This window comes from Astatotilapia calliptera, chromosome 15, assembly GCF_900246225.1.
Source record: "Astatotilapia calliptera chromosome 15, fAstCal1.2, whole genome shotgun sequence".
Taxonomy (NCBI): Eukaryota; Metazoa; Chordata; class Actinopteri; order Cichliformes; family Cichlidae; genus Astatotilapia; species Astatotilapia calliptera.
In genome coordinates, this window is record NC_039316.1 from 34242744 (window position 1) to 34267720 (window position 24977).

Consider the following 24977-nt stretch of genomic DNA (forward strand, 5'->3'; position numbering starts at 1 on the left):
CATCTGAATGGCAACACCTGTTCTGCATTTTGTCTGCATGTGTATGACTGTGTAATGTTGCTCAACAGGCCTCTCAGAGACACAGCATCAGTGGGAATCCAGCTTCAAAAAGGTGCTTAGTAATTCTGTTCAGATGAGCATACAAGGAGAAACTGGGACTTGCCATCCCACAGTTGCATTATGAAGTAACTTTTAGTTACTGATGATATAAAAAAAAAAATCCTGCAAACCAGCAAAGGTACATTTCTTATGCTGTTTGTAACTGTTACGTGGTCTCTTCTTAATAGAGGTTAGAAAAGGAGTTTTGTTACTGGAATTCTGCAGACCATTAAGTTGAAAATTCATTTGTATTAACTTATAATATATAAATATTATATGAACCAAATTAGAGATTTAGAGAGTAGTGAAGCTTTGAACATGGCTTAACAACCACCAAGTCAGTGTTAGTTTTAAAAAAGAATATATCAGTCTTCTCAGAGCGATGGGCCCAGTCAGTGGCAACAGAGAGGAAAAAAATTTAATACTGAGTGCAGGAAATGTTACTGCATACAGATGAAATCCAGATCCTTCCCACATTTTGATTAATTTGTGTTGTTGCCTTTCATCTTTTCTCTTATTCTTTTTGAACATATTTTTTTATCTTGTGCATGATTGAGGTCATGGGGCACAGAGAAGGCACTGTTCCAGAGGAGATACACTCGGGAAACGCATCACAATATCCACACAATCCTAGGACAGAAAAAAAATCACTATATGAGTGCTATCACTTCAAATTAGGCAAAAATTGCACCATAAGCAAAAATATATTGATTTAGGTAAAATGGTCAGAGACTCAGGATACCCACAGCTTTGTGTGCTTACTTTCTGTGGCAGGATCCATTTGTGTATACATTTATGGCTATAGCCCATCAGCTACCACCTCATAAATTATGTATTACTTTTCTTTTTTACTTGATGCAGTCACAAAATTGGTGAGGACAGTAAATGTAACGTAGTTCACTGCAGACAGGTAAGCTGTCACTCAGTCATTCTTTTACAGTTAAAATCTTTGTTACATTAAAACTGTCCTCAGGTTAAGCCCTTGACTGAGTCTTGATTCAGTAAAAGAATTATTTCAAACTCCTTAAATTAGATCCTTCAATTCTTGTTTTGCTGTTACTAAAACCCAAATCCAGTTTAGTCAAATTATTCATTGAGCCATCTACAAATTCTCACTTATCCACATAGTTTTACCGAAGGGCTAGAGCCTCTCCTGGCTATCATAAGGTGAAAGGTAAGGTGGATCCCAGACGTGTGCAATAAACCATTATCCTTCCTGGATAATAGTTTATTGCATGTTGTGTGATCAGTGTAGTTAAACGAGATATCTTAATGGCTACTGTAGAGCTTCAGGCAGAACCAAATAACTGCACATAAAAATAAACAGTAATTAAATTTTTCATTTCTAGTCACAGTGTCAGTTTTAAACATCCATTAGGTTCTGATTCATCTTTGACCATGTTTTCCAACATGATCACCATCTTTCTCTTTTAGAAAATAAATCTAGCAATGAAAAGACCTTTGTCATGCAGTCCTGTGCCAGGGTGACAGGCAGAGTGGAGTTTCTAGTTCTTCTTGTCAGCAGGATTGTGAAAAATTATTATACGTGTAATGAAAACACCAAACCATGAGCAAATGAAGAGCCCAATAAGTTTTTTGTGCAAACCTAAATCCAAGCCAGCAGTATCCAAGTGCCCTTCTAGTTAGGTTATGTCACCACACCAGTTTGTTGTAAAGATGTTACTTTTCAAGTCATTATTATATGCTGTCCCTTAAAATTTGGTCCCAAGATTCTGGGGCGCTCTGTGCTTTTTACCATAGCACTAAATTTTATATATCATCAGAATTCTTTTCTACAAAGCTCTTCCTGATCGTACTGAGCCAGAATATGATATCATATCACATAATAGAATCTAGTAGAGGTGGGTGACAGGGGGGCACAGGGAGATGTACTGGTTGTTGAAGGAGAAAGAGTGGCGCCCATTTGTCACGCCATTATCAGCAGCATCCTGGAATTTGTCAGAGTCAATAACAGGACTGGCTGTGCGGTGACAGACAAGTGTCTAACATACAACAGACGACGATTTCTATGCATCAGCTCGCTCTCAGTGAGGGATTGAGGAAAAACAGAGGGGACGTCAACAAAAGGGTGGAATATCAACTAAGTGTAGTCTGGATTCATAAATAGCAGGAGAGTTTAGATACAACAACCCCTTCAGAGTGTTTGAAGAGCCAATATTGAATTTAGAGATAATGTGGGAAAGATGAAACGCTGGCTGATCAGACGGCTATTAGCTGCATCCTGCCACTACTCGTTTTAAGTGGTTTTTCACTTCTCCTCTTCTTTTCCTCACACGCTCTTTCAAGTGTATTCATATTGGATGTTGGGAGATAGAATGGTGGGTGTAGGAAGGGCATATGTGGAGGAGTGGAAAAAAGACAAAAAGTTTATCTTTGATGTCTGTTTTACTTAAGCATGATAGGATTCTAAGATCAATAAATCTCAGGGAAGTAGAAAAGATGAAAATTGGACTCTCCATTTATTTCGGCTTTTTTTCTTCTTCTCTTCAGTCCCTCCACTGGCTCTCCCATTTGTGTGTACCTTAAGGGGTGTATACCTCTCCTCATGGCTCTAGTTGTATTTTGACCCCGTCCATCTCATCTGCTTCCACAGCATAATGATCCATGTTTGAGGAAAAAATGTTGAAAAATTATGATCCCACTCAAGTAAGGACAGCCTAAGACCCCGCCACACACACAGTTCTCTGCGTGTTTTGGTCAACCGGCTAAAGAAAAAATAAGGTTGGGAGGGGGGGCATCATGCTCTCGACTGCACATTCAAGGCTGTAGCTGGAGTCAGCAAGGTGTGCCAAGTAACACAGCTGCATGCTGCAATCAATGACCTGGCAACCAGAGAGATAGGATCAATGATGCGCTCCCTGTTACACTGCAGGTTTCTCTGGGTTTTTTAACGTGGACATGTGCTGTAGTCCTTTTCTTTTTTTTTCGGAGCCTAGGTGGTGAGATTAGTTGCAGGATAATTTAAGGCAGACAGATGGAGAGAGATAAATACACACTGAGTTTTATTTGTTTATTCAATGCGGATTAACAATACCTTTTTTTTCAGTCTGCCAAATTTTCCGCTTATATCCATGTGATCACTGGTTTAAAAAAAATATGAAGCATCCAGCCTCTCAGATTTGATCTTTTATTAGAAGGTCAGACAAACATGGCACAGCATGAGCTAATTTCCACCAGTTTTGAGGACAATCGGCTCACTGCATCTTTAAATCTCTGCAGGGTCGGACGGTTGCACGCAGTGGCCTGTTACTCCGATGCCTGTTCGCAGCTGAGTTAGACAGCAATCTAGTCAAGTATCCTCTTGGGTGATCCTGATCATTGGGTGCATTTAATGTTCAAGTCATGTGCTGTGCTGTGCAACATTTTTGCGCTACTTGTCATTTCTTAATATTTTGCTTCCAAGTAGCCTTAGTTAAAGTGGTCACTCCTTTTCATCCCTGTAGCTAAACATTTTCAGAGGAGGTTTTTTTTGTATTATTTTTTGTTTTTGTTTCTTTTCAAGATTGGGCGGCCTTTGAACCATTCAATCCCAAAAATGGCATCTAACTTGTGGAATGAACCAATTTTGTTTCTATACATACCAGACAACTAAGCAAGTAACGATATTGTATGGTATCTTTAGCCACTTTGTTGCTAACACACAGTTTGTTCCCATTTCCTTACTTGATTCTGAATTTTGAAAAAAAAAGCCAAAAATAACGCAATTTAACAGGCAATAGTATTTTTCCACCAATACAGTAATTCCCAAAGTGCTGTGCCACAAATGATAAACATATGAGCTCTTGTCTGAATGGCAACGAGACATCTGAAGGACCAAGTTCGAAAAGGTCAGTGAGGGCAAACTAGGAGGTTCTAATTCCACTTCATCCTCTGAGATGTTTTGGCAAGTTGAGAGCTCTAGAGAGAGGGGTTGTGGGAACACCATCTCCCTGCACTCTAGCCTAATTCTGCTGCCTGGCACAGTCGGATAAAGAGGTAAAGAGGCCACCGGCACAGCCTCCAGTGTTTCAAGTCTGATTAATCTTCTGATTAGGTTAATCCAGCAATGCTTCAATGGAGAGAAGCCACTCCTCTGTAGAAAGTCTCCTCTTCCAAAAGGAAGGCCTTTTTTTAATCTGCAGGTCTTTCTGATTTTATCTTTAGTGTGAGGTTAAAAGGGCTCGTCTTTATAGCATTAACAGCTTCACGTGAAAACAGTTAAAGCTGCCTTTACACCAGGGTTGTGTTTCTTCCTCTGGACCTTTGCTGAAATGCCTCTTGATTTGATTTCAGTTTAAGTTCTGTTAGCAAAGTGCCCACAAGGCAAATACCTTATAAAACCTGTGTTCGATCAAGGCTCTGGTTATTGTTTAAGAGACAAAAGCTAATGAAAGCCAGGTAAGGAAGAATGCTTTACTGCATGACACTGGAAAATACAATAGAAGCCATTCCCTGATTTATCACCGAGTTGGAGCAATGAATAGAAGATGTTAATGAAGGTCAAATGACAAAGCGCTTTCTCTGGGTTCATAGTGAGGTTGAGTCTATTAAATGGCCCCCACTATTACACATACTCCTCTCTCTATCGAGCTCTCTTTCTTTCTTTCTTTCTTTCTCTCTCTGTCTCTGTCTCTCTTTCTTTTTTCTTTCTTTTTCACACACACACACACACACACACACACACACACACACACACACACACACACGCGCGCACACACACACGTCTTTAGCTTTCTACTGCTTAATGATCAGAGAACATTTATTTTGCACAGTGTATCCTGTTCTATTGGATAATGTTTTTGTAGAGTTCACACTTAATTAGCCTTTTTGGTCTCTACCCATCTCTAGAACATTAAATAAATCGGATGTGCTGTGCTGATATGCAAGCCTCCCAGGCAATCCTCTGGTGTATTTAATAGACTATTTATTTTTGATAATCAAGCATTAGAGAGTGGTGGTAATCCTGTTTCTCTTGGCGTGCTGCCTTTGTCTTCGAAAGGACAAATGAATTTGTTTAGCTCGTTAATTGATTTGAGTGATCCAAATCTCTGCGATTATTTGGACTTTTCTGATTTCACAGTCAGACTACCTGTAGATCTGATCCTCCAGCACTGTTGTTCTTAGTTTCAACAGCCTAACACATGATGTCTCATTTCCATGTGGTGGCTGAGCTTCACCGTCTGTGTGAATCTGAGGCTAGGCTGGCTCACATTAAAATGTGTGTGATGTGGTTTGAGCTTCTTGAAGTTGTACATTTTTGCACAGCTGGTGGTTTTACATGTCCGAGTTTAGTGCCTCGACACTTTGACATGTAAGACCACCTAGCTGTGGGCAGAAAAAGCTTTGTGTGTTTGGATCAAGCCTGTGACCTTATAGTTACAAGATATTCTGTCTAACTTCAGGCCACCCTGCTTCCTCTCTCGGATACAGTGCCTAAAGCAACATGCATCACTACTGAGCACTGCTGTGACACAACTCTGGTTGACTCTCCCCCCCAGCCCCACCCTCTCACAACCACACTGATTCAAGTTACACCGGGCACCAACCTAAATGGGCTTAAATTTTTAATTTGTGCTGGAGAACAGAGATCACATCTTGGGAGGATAGCATATCTGTAATTTATTTAAGAACCCTGCAGAGGAAGAGTTATTTTGGAGGCACAACGCTTGAAGGGAAGCATCCGGGTGGATTTTTTTTTCTTTCAGCCCAAGGGGCTTGTAGGTAGACTCCACTCAGCAGTGACCTTCTCTCTGATGTGGAGGAGCAGAGAGAATGAACATTCTATTTATGTGCAAGTCCTCGGGTAAAATCTGTTGAGTGCAGAAACTATTTCTTCTCTATCCCAGGGAACAATAGAAGTGTTTTAATAATTAAAATGAAGTTTTGCTTAAAAATCCTTTTACATTTTACCAGAGTAAAATGATTCACCAGCTCTGTCACCCAGTTTGTCTCATCCTGACTTACCCTCTCTATCTGAAGACGTGGTTCTCTGAGGTGTGCAGGAAAAGAGTGCTTAACATCCCTCGGTCAAGTACGCACCCCTTCGCCTGCATGAAATAAAAGCTTTGTCACTTTTAATTAAACCAGGCCTGATTAGCGCCGACAGGTGTGGCAGGTGTTCTGTTTACTCATGCAGCAGGAACAAACATACCTGCTACAATCTACAGTAATTTATTAAAATCGCCATCAAAAGCTGCCAGCCACTTATACGCGCGAGTGCAGCAAATGCGTAAAAGTGGGGTAAAAGTGGTGGGGGCTGTGGAGGCTGGTGGCATGCTATCATGGAGTTCATCCTTAATGAGTGTGGATTAGCGGGGATGATCCAGGCTTTGCAAAACCCCTGGTCCAGGGCTGGTCAGCGTTTGTTGTGTGCAACTGTGCACGTATGAAGCTATTGGAGGTTTGGAAATCTGTCCCAGAATTCTCTACATTCATTTATAAATGCAAAATTACACCGTATAACCAAGTGTTTGTTTGTGTGTGTGTGTCTGTGTATTGATTAATATCTCTCTGCAGTGACTTATGTATTTAATTATTTTGGAGGGGACAACATTAGCTTTTTTTTAAAAGATAATTTTAGTTTGTTTTTTACTGCACAGTGTTTTTGGTGAAACGTCTTCAAGAAAGAAGTCCAGTTGCTGTTCTTTCCAAGCTCCTTATAATACCATGACCTGCATGAGCGAGAACCTACACAGACTTACTGTTTGTGGATTATTTCATGCTTGGACTGCACAGAGTTTCTTGATGCTTTGTTGACAATACTTTTACCTTTGGGCATGAATCTTTGAGTGTGTTTGTGGTCAGGGCACAAATTATGCTGCTTAGGGTTCAAGGATCCTTGGGACCGTAGCATCACCGGTTTGAATTTGCATGCTGAGCAGCATCTTTTGTGGAGGGGATGTGAATTGAGGTTGAAAAATTAATTAATTAATTAATAAACACATCAGTAGCAACTAGTGATGTTTTTATTCCCTTGAACTCTGTTTGCTAGATTTACTGAAGTGAGAAAGTAGATTGGTTTTATGAGCTGAGGATTTACATGGAAGACACGTTTAAGTAGAAAAGTACAGAACTGACCGAGTCAGAGAAAACCAAAAACATCCTACTGTAACACTAAGTGCTAAATGAGATGGCAGGCCCATATTGTTGTCCTTCAGGAAGTTATTATTTTCACACTGGTACTGAAGCTTTGCCCTCTCTAAATGTAATGACTGATGCCCTAGTTTTGCCTGCAAGGTCAAGTTAACAAGCTGACATTTCAGACACCCCGCCTGGTTTAATGACGGCCATCTCTTTGCAGCCAATGGCTAATCTGAAGATTTGCAGCGAACACATAAAGACGCTACAGTGATATGTTTGCTGTCACGGTGAAATATGGGCAATTGTCACAAAATAGCAAAGCCATTCGTCTACTCAACCACGGACCTCTCCTGTCACGAATACACACAAAGTGCATACACTGCAGTGTACAAAATGGAAATCAGATAGTCAGACAATAATTTGAGTAGAGCCATAAACATGTGGCCCGGGAGATGAATTATAATAATTAATCCACTGTGTCCATTCCCAACCACCCCTCGCTCTAACTCTCCGCAAATTCACCACATGCGCACGAACAATACACACTCCAAACCTCTCCACCCCCCGCCTCCTCCCCCAGCCATTCAGGCTCGGGAACACAGCTGTGACCACCTCGGCGCCTTTCCAACCCAGTGTCACCAACGTTTCTATCGAAGGACATTGAAGGGGACTTAGTCTGTCTCTCTCCCTATTAAACCCGCCTGCACCTTCACAATAGAACACGCTTTACTTTATCATGCCCATCATATCATGAAGCATTAACATGGGGGCCTACAATAACATTATTTATAGAGGCGTTAATATTAATATCGACCTGTGTGCTGTCAGTCTGCCTGATTTACTGAGCGCTGGAATGCCGAGCCATGTAGAGGTGGCAGGTGGACTAATTGAATATCAGTCACTGCACACAGCATGCCAATAGACACATTTGCTGCTGGACATACACACACGATTCACAATTGTCCAGTGTGCAAAACCAAAAAGAAAAAAAAATTAAATGACAAGAAGATTTAAGTGCATGAATGCACTGCCAGCTCAAAGAAGCACAGAGCACTTCTGTGTGTGCATAAGACGGTTCACCTCATAGACTTTCTAACCCATGTTACACGGCAGCAATTATGACTGGGGATCTGCTGTGAACGTGTAAGTATATTGGACTCTGTTGTACTTATCTGCTCAAAACAGACTCTGCTAATGAAACTTCACTCAGAGTGGCTCGTAGCCTCGTAGCCGGAGTGTTTCATCACAGAATTGTGTTGTCTGAGTGTGAGAAGGTTTTCTGACAGAGCACAAAGGTACAGGATTAGTTAGAAGCCATGGAGAATAATGAGGCTTTCGGGGGGAATCTGTCTTGTTTAGTGTGTTCTGTTTGTTTTGAAAGAAACCTCTCGCAAACTTTATTGAATTTGAGGCACTGTGACAAACATGCTGATCAAAGTGTTTTAGAGGGAACCGATTTTCCTTAATAAAACCATTAAATTGCACTTTTAAACCACTGCCAAGCTAATTTCCTCAAAGTTTTCTGGTGGTGATGAGTGAGAAGAGGGTTTTTTTTTAACTATATTATGGACACATCACAGTTCTGTATGCAACCTGTATGCAAAGGTACAGCCTATTTAGCACCAATAGTATTACCCAATCAACAGTGAGCAAGCTTTAGCCACATGCAGATAAACAGCCCATCATAGAAAAGACATTTGCTACGGTGCAATGTCAGAACCACTGGGTAATGGTGGAAACAGACTTAGCTTTCTAAAAAGTTATTTTTTATTTTATATCCTCATCTATATTTTTATAGATGCCTTGAGCACAACGCAGAAAGTCTTGGCCTGGCTGTCCACTGGCACAAAAATATTGGTCACCCTGGGGGATAAGTCATCAGATGATAGCCAGTGGGTTCCTAGACACAGTACACTAGCACATGGTCATTTTCATTCTTTGTCGTTCATTATTAACATCCTAGAATAGAGAATTTGATGTAATAAAATAAGGAAGGCAGGCAGTTATTAAACTTCATGTGTTAGTTTTTCAGAGCTCGAGTCCAAAGCATGTTTGAGCTGGTATCTGCCTACTTTGCTGAAAGGTTTTGAAATCCAGCAGTGCTTCCCAGATTTATAATTTCTCCTGTATTTTTCTATTTAACCAGTACTTTTAATGAGTGGTCAGACTTAGACTTTCTCAAGGACATCATATTCAGAAACACAAGCATGCTGACAGCTACATGTTATGACTATATAAAAACCTATTCGACGCACTATAACTGGATTGAGGACAATAGCGAATTTATCTTTGCAGCAAGGTCAAGAAGCCTACATAAATCAGTCAAAAAGGAATACATCCGGGGGGAGCATCCATTTTTAAGTGGGATATGAACTTTAACTAAAAATTGGTTGTTTCAAATGACAAAATATTCTCATGGAATTTGAAAATGAGTCCTTTCTTTAAGAGGAAGCTGCCCACTGGCTGTGTCTCTCTGTCAATTTTGTCTTATTGTAATAAAATGATCATAGGAACAACAACAGAAGCTAGGTTTGTAATGTTAGCACCCGTGTGTCACGGTCCGCTGTGACGGACCGAGTGGAGAATGCGTGTAATGGACCCAGGTGCGTACACAAGTAAGCAGACGGGAGTGAGCTTTAACAGAAGGCGAGCCTTTTATTGTGGCTGGTAACACAAGAGAAACAAACAAGAATAAGGGCAGCACAAAAGCAATAACTAAACAGAAACCTAAACTGGGAATGAACTAAGGTAAGGCTATGACTTAGAATACAACAGACTGGGCATGGAAACACGGAGGGTGGGAACACAGCTGACACACATGAACCTAACGACCGGACAGGAGGAGTGAAACTGAATACACTGACAGTGAATACAGACTTTCAAAGTAAAACAGGAAACATGGAGATTAGACATGACACATGAACCGGGGAGACTTGGTACAGGGGAAGATGACATAAACAACTAAGGAACAAAACTAAACTGCAGTCTAGAAATTAACTAGGTGAACTAAGCTAGGTGCAAATGAATACAGAAGATACATGGAACTCAAATACTGGGTCGCTTGACCCAGGACCATGACACCGTGTCTGTAATCTTTTGACAAACTTTTGAGGGAGGAAAAAGCTTATAATATCCAATTCCACATCACTTCTATAAAGCTTGAGTTTAGGCTCCAGTGTGTTAAAGTCTTATTTTGTCAGCACATCTTTTGAGAAGTAGCTGAGAGCAGATCTAAAGTTGGATTTCAAACACCTGTGGCATATCATTTGAGAAGTGTGTACTGTGGGAGAACCACTAGAAGTTCAAATCAGTCAATCAGTCACATAGAAGCTGCTCTTTTAGTTTCCTCATTTCCCTTGACTTCTCTCCGTTCAACCCTTTGTTTTTTCATCTGATCTCACCTTACTCCTCCTTTCACTATCTGACTTGATCCTCCACCTTAGTCCCCTTCTCCACCCGTTCTCATCTCCCTTGACCGATACCATTCTATTGATTACATCAACTTAACCCCTCACACGTTTGCCATTCTTTCTCTTCACGCCATTTGTCTTCTCCTTTCTGTTTTCTTTTCCTTACCCAGCGAAGATCTGATTTTTAGTCTTTTAATACCTGGAGGACAATGGAGGCAGAGGAGGTGGGTGGCTGAGTGTAAGGTGAGGAAAGAGAGACATCAGGTGCTGCCATAGCAACATATTTTTTTCATTCAGAGAAAAATATAGTCTTTACTTTTGTGACATGGAAGTAGAAATTGTGTTGACATTTCATCATCTGGTTGAGGTGTGTGCTTTTTTATTTTACTTTTCAAGAAGCATACCTGTTGACATTTGCAAAGAGTAGGTCGTCCTTGTGTTTTTCTTCTTTTTGTGTTGCCATTTTTTTATTTTCATGTGGATGCTTAGAGCCTCCCAGTTCCTTGTTCTTCTATTCTGAATGCACCCTATGTGACCACATTGCTGGAAAGAAACCACATATACCCATTTCTGAGCATGCATGTTTTCATTTCCCAATTTGCCATGCACCATGATGCTCGGCCATCTGTCTCAGCACGGTGACTAAATTCAATGCCAATATGTTGCAGGGTCATGAGAAAACAAACCGGAGCTGCTTTCCACATGATTGGACAAAGCGTAACTTAACCCATGTTGTGTAGCAAAAACAAAACCAAAAAAAAAGAAAAAGAATCAATCAGAGAGTTGCGCTCTCACTTAGAGCATGCAATTGTTAAGATGGTAGGCAAGATTCCCACTTTCTTGGATGTTGACTTTGAATGTATTTTAGCTCCCATGCTATACAACTAGCTCTTCATTCTGGCTGATTAATGGCAACTTGCCCGGTCAAGGGAGTGTCTCATGCATTGTAGGAAGCGGTAGTGCAACAGCGTGTGTGCAGTGAATAAATGCTGTACATTAAACAAATTCCCCCGCGCTCGTCTTGGCAGCCAGGCGTGTGGGAGTATTGCAGAATTTGGCCTCACATTTTTTTTCCAAGTGACACACAGGAGTGTATGCTCATGTGTGGAAACAGCCATATTTATTGTATATGTGACTTTTTGCCCCCAGAAAATCACTAAAACTATGCTATGTACTTGTTTTCAAGCCCATTCTTTGAAGCGCTTTGCACTCTTTCTGATATGCATGGCCACACAAACACATTACAGTTTCTCAGTATCATCTGAAAAAAAATTTCTTTACACACACATCCAATTTCTACTCTCCCTTGTGCTGTAGTTAGTATACCAGGGACTCCTACTGCAGCTAGCCTGTTAGTTGACACTGATTGGCCAGTGAGGGCCAGCCTGACCCCGGTGGCCTGTCAGAATGAAGGATCATGTTGACGGTCAGCCGTCAAGGTAATAAAGCCCACAGAGGATGCTTGGAGATTGTCTACAGGCAGCGCCCAGTTCGTGAGACAGTGGGGGAGGAGGAGAGAAGTCAATAACATCAGGATGAGGACAAATAGTAGTCAGTGGAAATTTGGTATCCTTTCTTTTGAAAAAAAATGTACAAAGTTGTCAGATCAACAGAAAGTTTTGAGAGGACTCTGAGTGAGTAAATTACACAAAGGACTAACACTTCTAAATATAATTTATAGTGCTGTTCCATTTCAGCATCATGCCTCGATCACAGGTATATTTATATTGTAGTACAGTTGATAATCAGATGACCTCTGATTCTAGTAGCTGCTATTAACATTCAGTCAATGATATCAACCAGATCCAATACAATTACTTTTAATAAGTAATCGTATTGTAACTTATTTACTACCAGGTGAAAATAATTTGTTACATTGATTTCACTTTACTCTGAAACTTAGCCTATAATTAGTAGTTAACAATATGTACTTTAGTCTGCAGTCCCACACAACGATCCTAATGAGATCCTAATGAGAACGTACAGACGATCGTTCGTTTAAAATGTGCTGAAGTGTGAACACAAAGCAAAGCGATTGCCACTGCAATTTCTCCATAGAAACATGTAGAGGCAGAAATGGAGAATCCTGAGTCTTGTCACTGTTACCTGTTGAAGATCCGGCTCTGGCTGCTGGGCTGAGATCACCATAAAACTTAACTTTAAAATCACTCTAGGTTCTTCACCGACTTTGAGCTAGCATGCTGTCTATAAAGTTGATTGCAAAGATTCAGTGCTGTGTTAGCACTGTAATGCAGTTACTTCTGTCCTGGACACAACTGGCACTTTACAGTCACACTCTTGTCCTTTTGTGCAACGCTACTCCTCAAAAGCTGCAGATTTTCCTAGTCCCTGCACTGAAATCAGCTGATTGACAGGGAGCAAAGAGAAAAGCCTTTTTTTGTTCTTTTGTTTTTGTCTTTGTAACCCAAGTAACAGCACAATTGAATCTGTAATGTATCCTTAAAGTGCTATTATTAATCAATTATACCCAACAAAGAGAGTGACACTGATAAACATGGTACAAAACTACTGCTGAAGTGCATTTGGAGAAGCTGTCCACATAGGACTTGCTATATCCACATGATATTGATCATGCCCATGTCGTGCTGTTCTTAATGATATTCATGTTGTTAGCTGAAAGAAGTCTCTACCCACGGGGCAATGATGAGCTCCTCTGACTTCTCACTTGAGATAACCTTCCTCAGCTGCTCAGTGGAAGTTCCTTAGGGTGGACTTACCCATATGGAAAAGAAATAGTAAAAACTTATATGTGAATACTCATGAAAGTGGCCACTTTCATGAGTAAATCATATAAGGCTTACATGATTTACTCATGAAAGTGGCCACTTTCTCATTACTTTCATACATTGTTTTAGTAAGTATCCAAAACATACAAGTTTCATCATATAATTTTTCAAGGGATCTTATGTCTGTTTTCACTCTTATATGCTTTTCATAGAAGTTTCACACAAGACAGATACAAACTTTATAAGATTGATATATATCTTTTCCATATGGGTATTGCTACCCACAGCTGCAGACCTGGCTGAGAGTAGACTGAATATCGAGTGAGGCTACATACAGTGAGGCCTCCAAATACAAAGAAACTCACAAAAGCACAAAACTAAAAATACATGTCAATATACGGTATGCACATTTAATATATATATATATATATATATATATATATATATATATATATATATATATATATATATATATATATATATATTTAAGTAGCCGAATATTACAAACACAAAAATTGTTCATCAGACACACAAAAATGAGAATGAATCCCTACAATTACATTTCATATTAAGACCATCAACTTATTCCATAAATGCAGTAGCCTGTTGTGCACGAGTGAATATCAAAACAAGTATCAATCAAATTCGCACATGCATGCACCCACAGATTTGGACCAGGCTCATTAGAGATGTGAAGGAGAAAATGATCAAGAGAAGCCAGGAGGGACTTCATGCAGATTTGCACTCCATAGCTCTCAGGCAATCAGCAGCAAGCCTCCTCCTCGCCCGAGAACTGCCGTCCTGTGGTCACAAAAGGCCAAGAAGGGAGAGCGAGAGAAACTCATCACAGCATTTGTTGAATCCCCCCACCCACCACTTGAGGAGGTTGTTCATTTAGTAGTCCCTTTCATTAATGTTTCTCTGTCATTTTCCCTCTCTCTCTTTCCATCTACTTTAAAGGTACGAGCGAGTGAGTTGTAAGAAGCAGAAGAAGAAAAAGAAGCCACTGGAGCAGCTGAAGATATGAGGCTAAAAAGGTTTTGAAAACAACCCAGCGGTAAGTGGGCCCCTAAATTTTTGCACAGTGCACCGCCATTTTAGATGGAGCAATTATGTTTCCAGAAACTGCCTCGCACCCTGCATAATAACTGATTTTACACTGGTGGGCACAAATTCATGCTTTCTAAATCCTTTTTCTTTTTGTTCTGCTACATCCTTCATCCACGTGTTCCTACCTTTCACTGCTTTTCTGTCTTCTTCTGCTTTTGCATACAAATCTCTGATAGTCACAGTGTCCCATAATCCCACGTGAATACGTTTTTCCCATTCATGTCCCTCTTGTCATTTTTTTAACCACTGCAGATATACACATTCTAGTTTGCTGGTGCCGTGTTGTTTACTATGTTTCGAACTAACAATTATCACTCAAAAAGCAAGGCTACGGCAAATTAACCTAACGGCCTAATTGAAAAAGATAATAGGTAATTTTTTTCTTGTTGTCTTTAATAGATAACCAAGCAGAGCAAAGGAAGCAGTTAATCAAAACTATAGAATATCTAATAATGTTTAATTAAGCAAATCGGGGCGCAGTATTGCCCGTTTATTTTGCACGCAGTCACATGCACAAGTGCAAGTTTATTGAAGTTTGGTTCAACTCCAACTCCAGTGTTTTTGTTTCCACGTCCTAATGACACAATAAACTGTCATCTTTCTTCACGCTTTGGGTGCACCCTGCGCTAAGCTCATCCATCCATGCTGACAGCCGTGCTAAGGCTGAGAGAGATATCATCTACCTGTCACTGCAGACTGGCACTGAGGAGCTCCTTCTCTACTTCTGCAGTTCTTTTCATTCAGCGAACGGCGCTGGTGACTTTCAGATCTGGAAGCTATTGCGCATCAATTTAGACATGTAATGTACCCTCCTGAATGGGGTTTATTTACAGGCTCATTCACTGCTCCACTTTGCTGCAGAATTCATCTGAAATGGTTTCTGCATGCATTTTTCAGTGAAACTTATGTTCCTACTGTACAGAGTTTCCTCGTGATTATAGATTTCATCCCCTTTAATTAAAGGTAACGCCTGCATTTAATTCTAATTGCATAATTTTCTGTATTTTTGTTACAAGATGTCTTTGAAGGAAATTAGGAATATTGTGATAGCACATTTAGCAAATACACAGAGTGGCTGAGAAAAAAAACAACAACAGCACACTAAGCAAAGTGGTAGTTAGAGTCATTAATAAGTCGGTCTTTCCACATCTCAGCTGCAGGCCGCAGACCGTTTTTTCCCCAATTTTAACAAATTCAGAGGACTTTCTTACAAACGGTTACAGTATATTTTAAAAGGCTGAACATTAGGCTGTTTTTACATACTGCTCTTGGGGTGTAATATCACCATTTATTGAATTCTAACTGTACACGATCCACCACCCTATGTCTCAAGATGTTCATATTATCCATTCAAATATTGCAGCAGTAGGAAAAAATTTAAAAAGTCCCCCAGCTTAGTTATGAAACTCCCTCATCTCTATTGCTCCAGTCAGGGAATAGTTTAATTTCAAGTTGATAGATCAAATGTAGGTGACTCCACAGACATTACATACACTGCACACCACATTCTTATTTCCATATCATCGCCTGATTATTAGTGCTGCTGGCAGAGCAGAAGACATGCAGAAACTGTGAATGAATATGAACAAATGGGTGTCAGAGCACATGCAAGCCCAGACATAACCCTCGTCATATGCACAGGGACCCCTGCTTCTTGTCACCTTGCTGCCAGAGGCCACCAGCCTCATTAACAGCTATATTTGGTATACTAAACCACGATGAGAGTGAAGTCTCGCTGCCCTGCTTCGTTCGACTGCAGAAAAGGTTCTGGAGGCAAGATGGCACATCTGGATCCCCCACTGTGGGCTCAACAAGCTGAAAACTGAGAGCGCGACAACAGTGTGTATCGACGTTAGATCCACTGACTGTGCCATTTGACAATCAGCAAAACAAAAAACTGTATTTTAAAACATGTCCTCTGTGAATTAGTAGTTAGTTGAAAATTGCATTGATCTAATGGTCTTCCTCATGTTTCAGCTTCCTGCATCAACCATGCATCTATGTGGCTAAATGAAGGCATGAGTCAAAAACTAAGTCCAATCGAATTGCTGACCTTTCTGTGTTGGCGTTATTATTATTGATTACTTAAAATCGATTTAAAAGATTGGGAGCATCAATGAAAGAAAGCTGGAAAAAAACAAGCAGCAGCTAAATACGAAAAGAAATCAGCAACTGTTACATTGTCCAGTAAAACAGGTCTAATCTCATCATTACTTTCAGTCTGAAATGTTTTGTTTTGCTCCCATGAACTGGTTGGTACCAGAAGGACTGAGTCGATTCCAGTATTGATGTTTGGAAAGTGTTCACTAAAGAAATAATACAATATTTCTTATGTGATTTTTTTTTTTTTGAATGAGTAAATAAATCATCTTCTGAATGAGTTGCTCCTCTTCCACGGACAGCTGCAGTGACAGGTAGCCATGCTAATATAAATTTGGGGGAATAGGATGTTCAGAGGAGAGCAGCTCTGTTCACAGTTTGGAAATGATTTGACAATTCATTTACTGTTGTGAGCTTTTCAGTTATGACACTGCTGAGTACAAGGACACTACACTTTCCCTATTACCCTTGTCATAACTAAAAATAACACCTTAAATTGCAGAGAAATCCCAAAAGTGAAAATTCAGTTATGAAACTAAGATGGTTTTAGATTTTATTAACTAAAATTAGACTATTTTTACTACTGATTACAGTCCTTTTAGTCTTTTGTCTTGTTAGTGCTATATATAATGTGTTTCACACTTCAACAGTATAAGCACACGATGGGCCTGGATACATGTTTACAAAGTAATTGTGAAAGGTTTATGATGCTGTGAGAAACCAGGACAATGCAGTGATTGACGTGCTTCAAGTCTTTCATAAACCAAATCTCATTTTTAAGCCTCCAGGGAAAATGGCCTTAAAAATGAAAAGCCATTTTATTTTGCCTAGTAAGCATCTAACTGGACAAAATAGCTATTTGTTTTCACAGCTGCAAAACACTTCAGTTTGATTTCATTTGAACAAAGACGGGCACTGTGGGCCACCAGTGGGGCCACTTTGGCTAAAACTGCATGATCAACAGCAGCTATTTGCCCAAATTGGATGCGGCGTCTTTCGTTTAATTTTTGACATCTATTTCAGTTCACTGTTTTAAGTGTTTCGGTAATGGCTTGGCTGCGTTGCCGATTCAGTTGCCTTCCTCAGCAGGAGGGAGATGTGAGCTCCTCTAAGTGTACCTGAATTGGACAAATCCATAAGGCCTTTGCACCTGAATGAGCAGACAACAGCAACTGTTGGCTGAGCTTTAAAGACAGTTTCGAAGGAAAAGAGAGCAGTAGCTCTTAAGTGGCTCCTAGGATGTTAGCGGCACAATTAAACAAAGCTCTGCTAATCTTTACAGCTGGCGTCAAGAGGCACTGTGTTCTCTCAGAGCAGTGTTATCCGTAGCGTGGCACTGGTAGTCTGACAGGCTGGATAATGTGCCCTTCTGCCACCATCCTCTTCACAGCAGTGCTTTTACTACACAATTACTGTACTAGCAACAACCCTAATATACATCATAAAGAGTGGACCAAAAAATGCAGTGATGAATTAGCATCATTCAATTATGCACGCTATACACCCAGTTATTTGTTGCGGCATTTAAAGAAATGTAAATTGACCTCGAGTTTTTTAGGCAATGAATCTGATTATGCTAGCACGTGTAATTTCATGGTATTTGGAAATGAAGGATGTTTTACTATATATTCTCTCCTCAGAGTGATGATGTGAAACTATGCAGTGTGGTGCATTTTAATAAAGGTCCTCTCTGAAACTCGTTAAGCTTAATTTCTTTCATCGCTCAATCATCAGCTCTGTCACAAGTTCTGGCAACCTGTTATGCTGAGTTTGGCTTCATAATTATGCAGCATTTCATACGTCCCCCGTGGCTTTGAATCTATACGCACTCAAAACTTAAGTGTCTCTCGTGATTTGCCAAACTGTGTAACAAAACTTAAACGAAGCTGATGGAAGAGAACAAACAACCTGCTGATATGAAACAAAGAAAATGGATATACAATTTAGGGTGGGGATGGAGAGATGCTATCTAGGTCTATTAATGCAGTCATTGCACTGTTGCCCCAGGATATAGAGCCTAATCCAGAGGAGTGCAAGTGAATGGGACTATGGCTCGGACTTGCCAGACCTACTTAGGTTCTGGTTGAGAGCACAGTGCTGTGTGGGCGAATCTATTCTGTCCTAGGCAGGGCACAGCATAAACATTGCCCAGGGAATGCAGGCAAGCAAGCAGGCAGGCATGCAAGCAGTCAAGCGGACAAGAGTAAAACTATAAGGATGGTTGCCTTTAATTTCCTTTCTACTGACTCCTCTCAATTGTCCGGGCCTGAGAGCAAGAGAGGGGAAAGAGAGAACAGTGTGTCCATATGAGTGGAAATTACCTGTAGTAAAACCTTTTTTTCTCAGGCCTCCCTCACTAAAGTGTTTACTCTTATCCACCCTTTCCCTCTCAAATACTCTGACACGTGCATGCATGCGCACACACTCTGCTCTGATTCATCCAGTCGCTACCGTGAAGCAATGACTTGCCTGCTCACTTACTGTCTTAAAGTTATTTGCGTTTGGTCCATAGCACTCTGGCACTCTGACCTTCTGCCCCTGCATGTAAACAGAGTACCACTGCTCTCCCATCCACCACCCTGCCACTGCCATCCCCCACCTTCCACTACCAAATAAGGAAGACACAGCCACTGAGAGCCACCAAGTCGGTCAGTAAGCCCACTGAGAAGGCCATTAGAGAGCCAGCAAGCCAGCGGAGAGGTTGGTAGAAAACCACCTCTGGCATCACTCATCACTACTGGCCTCTATGGCTTTACCCGCCTCTCTGCGGTTTAGAAATACACACACACTTATACACAAACACTCCCTGAAAGGTACACACATGCACTGTGACCTGAAAGCATTAAAAGCAGTCAAATACAGTACCCTCTGTACAGTGGTGCATACTGAAAGGCACATGCAAACACAGCACACAAAAATATCATTCAGTATAGATACAAATGAAATATACCCAGTGAACTACACATACACAGAGTAATGATATATTACTTCATTAAAAGTATGCCTACATACAACATAAATTATCAAATGGGTTCTCTCTGCAAGGCCTTCCTTTAAACAATCAAAGATGTGTTTTGAGATGTATATGGGCTATATTATTAAAGGTACTTGTGTATGCCAGCACAAAAACACTAAACATGCCACAGACATAAGACAGATGACTGTTACCAGAAATCACATTCTCAATTCCTTAAGTTTATTGCTAAGCTAGTGACATATGTCCATCCGCTTCCTCAACCACATATTCAGTTGAGGGTGGGAAGCAGGGACAGGAGATTATCCCACCTATCATAAGGCGAAGGGTGGAGTACATTGGACAGGTCACTAGTCCATTACAGAGTCAACACACAGAATTAGACAACCATTCACGCTCATATTGACACCTACAGCCAGTTAACTTAAATCTGCAGTAGGAAGCAGGAGAGATCCCATGCAGCGGTGCTCCTCACGCTCATTCTTTCTAATGACAATATCTGCTAGAATTGGGACAACTTTTATCTTTTTCTTGTCAACCACCACTGCCTCTTACTTTTAAAATCCAAGCTTGACTCTTACATCATGCCATTGCCTGCTGGCCCATGTCAGAAGCATCTTTGCAAAGCCGACAACTTGGATCAGGTGGGCTGTAGTAGACTGCAGTACATTGGTTCTTGTGCTGCCATGGTCAGAGCCTCTATGTTGTCCTTCACACAAGCTGTTCTTAACCACTGGTAGATCTTCTTGATGCCACCCTCTTCCCCCATCTGCTAACACTGGCAGATAGAACCAATATCTTCCATGATATTTTCTATTCCATTATCATCTGTCTTCAGCTGGCTATGTAATTCTTATAACACTTCATCCAGGGATCTGGCATTTTTCTCATAAGTTCACCTATTCTCCTTGCTTCATCTTTGATTGTAGTTGTAACACACACTTATCCTTTGCATCCCTCTTTTCATTGCTTGTAGAGTCTCAGGGTGCCGGAACTTGAGTGGGATACTCTGTGCACTGTGAAGAGGTTTTATGCCTTGACGTCAGTGGACTCTGTCACATCATATGTTCAGCTATAATTATTATAGCTATTTCAGATCCCTATCTGATGGCTTGTAAGCAAATGTGTCTTGCAATATTCTTACTGTTTAGCACATAACTATGCATTCCCACTTATCCAGTCTGAGTTACATCTCGGTATCCTCTTTATGTATCCTGGTGAGGTGGATCAGTGAGTCAATGTTTGCTCACTCCAGGCACATAGCTTGATGTCATCCATGTATTGGAGATGGCTGATGGTCACTTTTCTCCTGGATCTAGATCTGTGTCTGTATACTTATTTGAAGTGAGTATAAGATAGATTCTGCACTGCAGAATCTATGTGTCAGCTTGTCAGTCATGAGCTTTTCAGCTCCTCACCAAGATTCTTAGATTAGGGAAACCAACCTTGAGTCATAGTCAGTCTATGCTCAGGTTAGGTTGCCAATTCAAAGCATCTTGGTGCACTGTTCAATCAACCACCAGTGTTGGGGAGTAACGGAATACATGTACCGCCGTTACGTATTTAAAATACAAAATATGAGCAACTGTATTCCATTACAGTTACCGTTTAAAAAGGTGGTATTCAGAATACAGTTACTTTGTTGAAATAAAGGGATTATACTGCAGTCTTTTCCTGTTTGATATGTTCGGTTATGCCCTCTCTATTTTTGGTAATTTCACGCCATTGGAAATCCAAACAAAACACGCATTAAGAGGCTCTAATGCCTGTGTCTCAATCTCGCGTCTCATAATGACGTGAAGAAATATTTTTTTAAAAGAATTTAATATGAAGGCAAGAGTGTTACAAAGAATGTAGCCTCATGGGCAGTGTAGTCTGTGCTGCAGGGAGAATGGACTGCCATACCCGTTATGTGTCTGTGAGCGAGGGAGGGAGAAAAAGGAGAGTAGAAAAGCACGAACTGTCCATGGGCAGAAACGGGAGCTGGAAGCATGTAAATATAATAATAACCACTGCAGCCAAAAAGAGTGCCTGACGAGCCCAGTTGTATGTAAGCTATTAAGACTCGAATGTACTCTGTGTTCGCGCTTTCCACCGATACAATAAGTTCCGTTGGAGCAGTCTTTCAACGCTCTAGCAAAGCAGACCCAGACAACAAAGTAAAGCTAGTTTTTGGCTATGAGCCCGACACGGAACCTGACATATTAGCCAGAGGTCCCTTTACTACGATTCGGAGCCGCGGACCTGTTTTATATATGCGCAGAATCGTTTTCTATACGAGATTGCTGCAAAAAGTGCAGCCTTACCTAATGTCAACCTACTGTTACTCATTTTATATTAAGATTTAAAAATCTAGTTGCTCTTGGTATGGCGAGTAACCTTCACTAATAGTAATAAATCACACAGCAATAGATTATTGCTGTGTGCTCTCATTGCTTTGATCAGCTCTGAGTAGGTCTGTCCTTGTGCCATTATGCATTTGCAGCTGGGAGTACATCTTTTATAGGTCCTTGGCAGTGTTGGGAAGGTTACTTTTAAAATGTATTCCGTTACAGAATACAGAATACATGCCCCAAAATGTATTCTGTAACGTATTCCGTTACGTTACTCAATGACAGTAACGTATTCTGAATACTTTGGATTACTTAATATATTATCGTGCTTTTTACAACAACGTGAATGTACTATTGCTGTGTGATTTATTACTATTACTGAAGGTCCGCGACTCCGAACTGTAGTAAAGGGACCTCTGACTAATACGGCGGGGTCCCTGTCGGCTCATAGCCGAAAAATAGCTTTACTTTGTTGTGTGGGTCAATTTTTCTTGCGAGAGACAGAGAGAGGCGTTGAAAGACTGCTCCAACGGAACTTATTGTTTTCGGAGGAAAACACGAACACGGTGTACAGTCGAGTCTTAATAGCTTACTTACAACTGGGCTCGTCAGGCACTCTTCTTGGCTGCAGTGGTTATTATTATATTTACATGTTTCCAGCTCCCGTTTTTCCTCGACGACAACTCGTACCTTTCCACTCGCCTTTTTCTCCCTCCTCGCGCTCACAGACACATAACGTGTATGGCAGTGCATTCTCCCTGCAACACGGACTATACTGCCAATGATGCTACATTCTTTAGAGCTATGCTTGTAGCATTCTGCCTGTTAGCTTAGCACAACAACAACAACAACGAAAAGGCGCTCTCTCACCCAGGAAACACACAGTCGCAGAAAGAGAGAGAGAGCGTCGCCCTGTAACCATGGCAACCGTAACGCTGCCGCCTGGAACGAAAGAACGTAGCTGTCAAACAAAACCCAAACAGTCCTGACCCGCGACAAAATGAAACAGGAAAGTACCGCAGTGTAATCCATTTATTTCAACAAAGTAACTGTATTCTGAATACCACCTTTTTAAACGGTAACTGTAACGGAATACAGTTACTCATATTTTGTATTCTAAATACGTAACGGCGGTATATGTATTCCGTTACTCCCCAACACTGGTCCTTGGAGAACAAGCCTTCTGTTCTCTTGGGTTTTACTTTTCTTCAGCCTAGCAGTGAAGGGTGTTTTTAGAGACTCAGTGGTGGACTTGTTGATGTCCTTTTTATCCATCCAGGCCCTTCTGCACCTCTGTTAATCGACTAATGCTCTTCTGGACTTGATTTTGGTTTTCAGGTTTCTCCTCCATGGGGGATTCTCTCTGCATATAATCTTGATTTTATACCCACGTGTCTCTAGGATTACTGTTGAAGTGGCATATATCAGCTTATTGGCTTCTGTAATGCTATCATGGGACATGATGAGTAGAGGGTGAATAACATCTGCAAGTATCTCTTCAGACGGGACTTTGACATTGGATCCGGGGAGTCTCATCCATGGTTGTGTACTGCATTTAGTCTGGCCACAACCTTAATTCACAGCTCAACTAAATTCACAGTTAACTGTCTGCTCAGTCTAGCAGGGAACTTGAAATTTACAGTTCGAGCAGGCATCGCGTAAAGCATTTGTCAATTTTACCAGATTCATAAGACAAAGAGGAAAAAAAACTTACGTACTTACTTCTCTTTTTATGTCTTTGTACCTGTTTATTTCACTCTCTCTGAATTTCTTTGGTTTATTTAACTGGACTTTGTTACCTGCATCCAAACGTCAGCCGAATTCAACAGAGCTTGAGGGAAAACACACAGTGAGGAAGCCATATTGAAAGTGAGCCATCTGAAAGAATTTCACAAGAGTTGAAGGAAGGAAAGAGGCAAGAATAGGTCAGTGTGGCTGGTCACAGAAAACATTTCTGTATAGTTACACTGACTGAAATGTGTTACGTTAGCAAAAAAGACTATTGTTTAAGTTGTTTTTTGAGATGTCCTTTCTCCCAAGACTATAAAGTTAGATACTTAACACAAGAGACTTGACACGATGCAAGCTGACTGTGCAAAAACTACATCTGAGCCGTGAACTGCAATCATCAGAAGTGCAACTGAAAACACTCAACATCACATATGACAACAAAACCAATCAATTTCAGAAAGGAGCCTAATGTCAATACTGAGCTCTGGGGAATCTCATCCAGATACTTATGTAGTTGTTTTTCTTGAGTTCTGTGCAGAAAAAAATGGATGGATAAAATCTGGGGGTAAAATGTTGTTAGCTGGGTAAAATGCACAAATGGAAAGAAATATAGCTAGACCTGTAATAAAGCCTGATCACACATGGGAGGAACACATTTTAGAGAATCAACAAATGCAACAAGGCAAAAAATTGTCCTAAAAATGCAAAGAAAGCAGACAGATTTATTTTCCGCTAGCAGCATGTAATTCATTGCACTCCCATTCCTTCTCTTCTCCCTGCACCCACCAAGCTCCTATCTCCATTCTCAAACTCCTGTCTATTGCAGTGCTCACTTGTGTATCAAGGTAATGAATTCATAATCTCTCTCAAGCTCTTTGTAGATCTCTATCGTGGAGGGAGATAAGAGCAAGCATCGTTGCTCTCTAATAGCCGTCAGTCTGCCTCTGTTCCCGCTTGCTCTGTGTGTGTTTGTGTGTACAGTATGTGTGTGCGTTGAGGAAATCACCCTTCACCAAAAACCCTGCACACTGTCCTCCATTTTGGCTTCCAGCGAAGAAGAAAAATATTCTAGCCTAGAGAGTCACTTATCAGCTAACTGTTGAAGCTACAAGGCGACAAATGTCTCTCAGAAAGAAGAGCGTTAAACACTGAGCACTGGTTCACTTCCTCTTGTTCTTCCAGCGCCTCAAGTGCACTAAAAAAAGCACACTTGTCAACCTAGCTGATAAACACTCAGTCACAGGGAAAGTAAATATCTGAGAGGGTGAGGCAGACTCAGTGTAACTAAACTTATGACAAAGGGTGGCTCTCGAGGGCCGACCGGACGTGCACGTGTTTTTAATTGTGTTTTCAGTAGGGTGATGAAATGTCTTCCATTTGAGCAAAAGGCTGG

The 24977-nt window shown here is 40.8% G+C and overlaps 1 protein-coding gene across 15 annotated transcripts in view; it reads left to right on the forward strand.

Moving 5' to 3' along the window:
• The window catches only part of ptprsa (protein tyrosine phosphatase receptor type Sa), a 230880-nt gene that overhangs the window by 35235 nt on the left and 170668 nt on the right, over positions 1–24977 (forward strand). For all 15 annotated transcript variants that reach the window (XM_026143591.1, XM_026143599.1, XM_026143595.1 and 12 more), the window contains exon 2: positions 14297–14393. The gene's annotated coding sequence lies outside the window, so the exon portion shown is untranslated. The remainder of the gene's footprint in view (positions 1–14296; positions 14394–24977) is intronic.